Raw genomic sequence first — 5954 nt, 5'->3', positions numbered from 1 at the left:
GTGATGCCATGGCACTCTACCCAGGGGGATAGCTTGAGGCTTCGTCTCAAAAAAATAAAAAAAGAACTGGAACTGGACAAAGATGTCCTCGATTGCCACTGCTATTCAACATAGTGCTGGAAGTCATACTAGTGCAATTAGGCAAGAGAAGGGGATCAAGGGTATTCAAATGGGGACAGAGGAGGTCAAACTCTCACTCTTTGCAGATGACATGATCTTATATACCTGGAAAACCCCAGGTACTCAACCACAAGGCTCTTACACATGATCAAGAAATATAGTAACATCTCAGGATACAAAATCAGTGTCCACAGGGTGGCGCCTGTGGCTCAGTGAGTAGGGCGCCGGCCCCATATACCGAGAGTGGTGGGTTCAAACCGGGCGCCAGCTAAACTACAACAAAAAATAGCCAGGTGTTGTGGCAGGCGCCTGTAGTCCCAGCTACTCGGGTGGCTGAGGCAAGAGAATCGCCTAAGCTCAAGAGCTGGAGGTTGCTGTGAGCTGTGATGCTACAGCACTCTATGGAGGACAACAGAGTGAGGCTCCGTCTCTAAAAAAAAAAAAAAAAAATCAGTAGCTTTTATATAGGCCAATAACAGTCAAGCTGAGAATCAAATCAAAGACACAATATTCTTCATAGTAACTTGAAGGAAAATGAAATACCTGGGAACATATCTTACAAAGGTGGTGGAGGATCTCTATAATGAGAACTATGAAGCCCTGAGAAAAGAAATAGGTGTTAACAAAGGGAAGAACATACCATGCTCATGGCTGGGAAGAAACAACATTGTTAAAATGTCCATACTACCCAAAGCAATCTACAGATTTAATGCAATCTCCATCGAAGCACCAACATCATACTTTGAAGAACTTGAAAAAATAGTACTTTGTTTTGTGTGGAACCAGGAAAAAAAACCCCGAATAGCCAGTGCAATTTTAAGAAATAAAAAATCCGAGGGCATCACATTACCAAACTTCAGGTTTGTACTGTAAGGCTACAGTGATCAAAACAGCATGATACTGGCACAAAAATAGAGATATAGATCTGCGAAATAAAATGCAGAACCTAGAGATGAACCCCGTCACATATTGCCATCTGATCTTTGATAAACTAAACAAAAGCATGCACTGGGGGAAAGAATCCCTATTTAATAAATGGTGCTGGGAGAACTGGTTAGCCACATGTAGAAGACTGAAACTGGACCTGAACCTCTCACCATTGACAAAAATTGACTCTCACTGGATAAAAGATTTAAAGACATTTAAGACATGAAACAATAAAAATCCTAGAAGAAAGTGTGGGGAAAACTTTTGACAAAATCAGCCTGGGAAAAGATTGTAGGAAGAAGATCCCCTTGACAATTGCAGCAACAGCAAAAATAAATAAATGGAACATGATCAAGGTAAAAAAACTTCTGCACAGCTGAGGGTACCATAACTAAAGCAAACAGACAGCCTTCAGAATGGGAGAAGGCTGTGTATGCTATGGATCTGACAAAGGACTGATAATTAGAATCTACAGAGAACTCAAATTAATCAACAAGAAAAGAGCAAACAATTCCATTTATAAGTGGGTGAGAGACTTGAACAGAAACTTCTAGAAGACAGAGGAATGGCCAACAAATACATGAAAAAATGCTCATTGTCCTTAATCATCCGAGAAATGCAAATCAAAAATAAAACCGCCTAACCCCAGGGAGAATAGCCCACATCACAAAGTCCTTCCACTGCAGATGCTGGTGTGGCTATGAAGAGAAGGCAACATTTTTGTGCTGCTAGTGGGACTGCAAACTAACAGAGCCTCTATGGAAAGAAGTATGGAGAATTCCCAAAGAACCTAAAGTAGACCTTCCATTTGATCCCACAATCCCATTGCTAGGTATCTACACAGAAGGAAAAAAAAAATCATTTTACCACAAGGACATTAGGACTAGAATGTTCACTGCAGCTCAATTCACAATCTCAAAAATGTGGAAACAACCTAAATGCCCATCAACTCAGGAATGAATTAACAAACTATGGTCTATGTATACCATGGATAACATGATTTGATTCTCAGCTTGACTGTTATTGGCCTATATAAAGGCTACAGATTTGTGGACACTGATTTTTTATTTTTTTAAGAGACAGAAGCTCACTTTGTCGCCCTCGGTAGAGTGCCGTGGCGTCACACCTCACTAGGCATAAAAAAGGAAGAAAGAAGACTTTACATCTTTTGTATTAACGTGGATGGAGATGAAACACATTTTTCTTAGTAAAGTATCACAAGAGTGAAAAAGCAAGTATCTAGCCGGGCGTTGTGGCGGGCGCCTGTAGTCCCAGCTACTTGGGGCGGGGAGGGGGGTGCCTGAGACAAAAGAGAATTGCTTAAGTCCCGGAGATTGCTGTAAGCTGTGACACTACGGTACTCTACCCAGGGCAACAGCTTGAGACTCTGGCTCAAAAAAAAAAAAAAAAAAAAAGTATCCGGGGGTACTCAATACTAATATGAAACCAATATATAAACAATTACATGCCCGCATGAAAGAAAAGGACAGGTATATTCAAGTGACGGGAGGCGGAGGAGGGAAAAGAAAGGAGGGAAGGGGATCGGGCAAGTTCTCACCTAAGGTGTACAATGTATACAGGACACGTCCTTCGTGAAGGGCTCAACTACAACTTGATTACCTTAGAAATGAAAACAATGTAACCTAAACATTTGTACCCCCATATTAACCTGAAATAAACATACAAATAAATATAAAAATCGATTTCAGTGATTCAAAGATCACTCAGTGGATAAGTTCTACACAGTTGAGAGGTGTAGCCAGAAAGTTTAAGAGTTGATCTTATTGGCAAGAGTCGCCGGCGGCCTGCGATATGTGGCCTCAAGAGAAACGCGCTGTACCGTGGGGGCGCGGGGCTGGGGGCTGGCCGCGGCGGCGCCACACCCCCAGGGGGGCGGTTTGGGGCTGCCGAGTAGGAGGGGAAAGGTAGGGGGAGGGGAAGCCCACCGGTGATTGGCTGAAGCCCTGGCGCGAGTCCCGGCCTCCCTCACACGAGATGCTTTTAAGGCCGCGCGCTGCCGGCGCCCAGTACTGCCGTGGTCCCCGACGTCACTGCAACCCTCACGAGGCTGCTGTTCTTCGCGCCGACTCTCCGCACCGCACGTCGCTACCAGACGAGATGGAATCCCATGCTGCCGATGCCGTCAAGTCGCCCGAAAGTGATGTGGCCGCGTGCGAGCCGGAGCCTCTCGGAAAGCAACCGGAGAGCCTGCCTTTGCTGGAGTTTGTCGGCGAGGCCGGTAACGGCTCCAGCACTGAAGGGTCGCTGCCTTCCACACCTCCCCCAGTAGAGGAGGATGATGAGTTATACCGGCAGTCGCTGGAGATCATCTCTCGGTACCTTTGGGAGCAGGCGACCGGCACCAAGGATGCGAAGCCAATGAGCATCAGGGCAGGAGGCTCCAGGAAGGCGCTGGAGACCCTGCGCCGCGTCGGGGACGAGGTGCAGCGCAACCACGAGATAGCCTTCCAAGGCATGCTTCGCAGACTGGACATCAAAACCGGCGAGGATATCAAATCTTTGTCTCGAGTGATGGTCCATGTTTTCAGTTACGGCATAACAAATTGGGGCAGGATCGTGACCCTAATTTCTTTTGGTGGCTTTGTGGCCAAGCACCTGAAGGCCATAAACCAAGAAAGCTACGTCGAACCGCTAGCAGAAAATATCGCAGATGTCCTTGTGAGGGCAAAACGAGACTGGCTAGTCAAACAACGAGGCTGGGATGGCTTTGTGGAGTTCTTCCACCTGGAAGACATGGAAAGCAGCGTCAGAAACGTGCTGCTGGCTTTCGCAGGTGTTGCTGGAGTAGGAGCTGGTTTGGCCTATCTAATAAGATAGGCTTGTTAAGTGCGAGAATTTACCTCTAACCAACAACAGCCACCAGAACCACATTCATCTGTGAAATCAAATGGACTTATGAAGTTGGACTTAACCTACCCTAAGCTGTAACTTGCAAGAGCAGCCTACCCAAAAAAAGGAAGTAGCAAGAGGAATGTGACTTTTACAAGAATAAATACACGGGAAAAGCGGTCCCCCTTGTTGGAAGAGTCACTTTCGGAAAGAAGCAAAGTTCTGTTCAACAACAAGCAAACAAGACCATGGAAGAGGACTTTTAGATTTGGCGAGAACAGTAGGCTGAAAGGACATTTCCTTGTTGAGATCAGGAGTGTGGCCAGTAGTTGGATTAGTCATGGAGTTCATTGAATATGCTCACAAATTTTTGTATTCTTGACGAATGGAAAGTTCAGGCGTTCAGAATTTTCATACCTGTTGTACCTTGGCTTTTGTTTGAGTGATTCTCAGTTTATTGTCCTAGTAATGACCATGAATACTTGATTTTATGATCTTTGAATGATGCTGTTAGCCTAATAATGACCGTGAATACTTGATTTAACTTTGTTTGAATGATTCTTAATTAGCCAAGTAAGGGCCATGAATACTTCAAAATTACAGATATGGAATACCCTCAGTTTTTAAGACAACTTGTGAATGTATTTTGCCTATGTTTTGACAGAAAGTATTTCTTTGATTAAGGGGGGGTTCTCAAGTTTAGTTTTCTTCATACTTTTTTTTGAATTTTGTAACTTCTTTAGTTAGGAACCTATTTCTTACAGCTTTTCTATTACCAAACTTTGTCTTGATCACTTTAAAAACCAACTGATGTAATTGTTTGCAACCTACTTATAGTGAAATAAAGTTGATTAAAAACTACGCAGACTTTGATTTTCCTTTCTAACTTTGGTAAATATTCCGTAGATAGGTTTACCTTTGAAAACCTGCAATTGAGCGGTTGAAGAATAGAAATTAATCCTTTCACTTTGTTATACGTAGGTTTTCAGTAATTGGGTCAAAGAGGCCTTTTTTAAGGTGGGGGTGGAAATGGAGGACTTAATAATGGGCTCTGATTGGGCAGCAACTATTTTTGAGTTTCTTTCATTTGACCTAATTCAACTGGTGAAATTTAAATTTTGAGTTCAAAAGCTAATCTTTGAAGCTTTTACTGAAAAGATTTTTATCAGCTGTTCCAAAGGGGACTTAGTGTGTATAAAAAGATCGTATCAGGTGAATAGGTTTGTTTAATAAATTGTAAAATTATGGCTTGGAAAAGCAGGTGAGAGTCTAACCATGGTGCTATTAATAGGCTTCCTTGTTAAACACAGGTCTAAGCCTAGTATGTTTTGGGGGGGGCTTTTTTTGGGAGACTCTCCAGCTGTCACCCTGGGTAGAGAGAGTGCCATGGCATCACAGCTCACAACAACCTCCAACTCTTGGGCTTAAGCGATTCCCTTGCCTCAGCCTCCCAGGTAGCTGGGATTATAGATGCCCGCCTGGCTATTTTTTACTTGTAGTTGTCATTGTTTGGGCCCGGACTGGATTCGAACCCGCCAGCTCTGATGTGTGTGGCTGGCGCCTTAGCCGCTTGAGCTACAGGTGCTGAGCCTAAGCCTAGCATGTTAATAAATGGATACATTTTCAAAACAGAAGTAGATCTTAGTATCCCTCATAATTGTGGCTAGTTTTATTTTAATTTTTTTTGTTGTTGCAGTTTGGGGCCTGGGCCAGGTTTGAACTCTACCTCCGGTATATGGGGCCGGTGCCCTACTCCTTTGAGCCACAGGCACCGTCCTTAATTAAATTTTTAATTATGTTGGGTACATAATAGTTGTATATCTTTAGGGTCACGTGATGTTTTAGTACAGGCAGATAATGGAAATTAATCAAATTAGTAATTGGAGTATCCATCACCTCTTTGTGTTAGGAACATTCCAATTAATTGTGGCTAATTTTAAGTGGCTTTGAATACGATAAAGAAAATAAATTGGCAGTGAGATTTTCCACTCTATTGGGTGACATTTACCTATCTGTTGAGATTAATGGAAAATCCCTCACATGATTTTTCATAGTTA

At 43.3% G+C, this 5954-nt stretch overlaps 1 pseudogene; it reads left to right on the top strand.

Moving 5' to 3' along the window:
- Positions 1–2520: 2520 nt before the first annotated feature.
- LOC100959466 lies at positions 2521–3906 on the top strand (annotated as a pseudogene).
- The last annotated feature ends 2048 nt before the right edge of the window (positions 3907–5954 follow it).

The sequence above is a fragment of the Otolemur garnettii genome, unplaced genomic scaffold (genome assembly GCF_000181295.1).
Source record: "Otolemur garnettii isolate 467f Iridium unplaced genomic scaffold, OtoGar3 scaffold00109, whole genome shotgun sequence".
Lineage (NCBI taxonomy): Eukaryota > Metazoa > Chordata > Mammalia > Primates > Galagidae > Otolemur > Otolemur garnettii.
The sequence above is the reverse complement of the archived record's forward strand: the minus strand, read 5'-3'. Positions and strand labels throughout refer to the sequence as shown.